Source organism: Mesocricetus auratus, unplaced genomic scaffold, assembly GCF_017639785.1.
Source record: "Mesocricetus auratus isolate SY011 unplaced genomic scaffold, BCM_Maur_2.0 Super-Scaffold_100011, whole genome shotgun sequence".
Lineage (NCBI taxonomy): Eukaryota > Metazoa > Chordata > Mammalia > Rodentia > Cricetidae > Mesocricetus > Mesocricetus auratus.
The window spans coordinates 53,044,368-53,044,950 of NW_024429195.1; the positions used below are offsets into that span (position 1 = coordinate 53,044,368).

The 583-nt window shown below is 40.8% G+C and overlaps 1 non-coding gene across 1 annotated transcript; it reads right to left on the minus strand.

Moving 5' to 3' along the window:
• Positions 1-240: 240 nt before the first annotated feature.
• Positions 241-347, minus strand: LOC121143415. The gene has a single exon (XR_005880604.1). It is a non-coding gene; the product is annotated as a U6 spliceosomal RNA (small nuclear RNA).
• Positions 348-583: the final 236 nt, after the last annotated feature.

The window sequence follows — 583 nt, forward strand, 5'->3', positions numbered from 1 at the left end:
TTGTTTCTTTGTTGAGTTTCTGTCTGGTATTCCTGTCTAGTGGTGAGAGTGGAGTGTTGAAGTCTCCTCCTATGAGTGTGTGGGGCTTTATATGTGATTTGAGTTTTAGTAATGTTTCTTTTACAAACGTGGATGCCTTTGTATTTGGGGCATAGATGTTCACAATTGAAACTTCATCTTGGTGGACTTCTCCTGTGATGAGTATGAAGTGCCCTCCTTCATCTCTTTTGATTGATTTTTAAAAATATGGAACGCTTCACGAATTTGCATATCATCCTTGCGCAGGGGCCATGCTAATCTTCTCTGTATTGTTCCAATTTTAGTATATGTGCTGCTGAATCGAGCACTCATTTTGTCTTTTTAATCACATTTACTGTTCTCTTTCCGGACCTTCTCTTCCTCTTGGCTGTGTAAACTAGAAAACAGAGACCTTTTGTACAAAGCAACCACAACAAAATCCCTAAAAAACAACTACAACCCATGGACAGTCTCAGGTACCACCCACTGTTCCTGTTACTGTTTTAGTTTAGAGGCCAGGGCTCTTATCAGCCTGTAACTTGTCAAGTCAGCTAGGCTGGTTGGC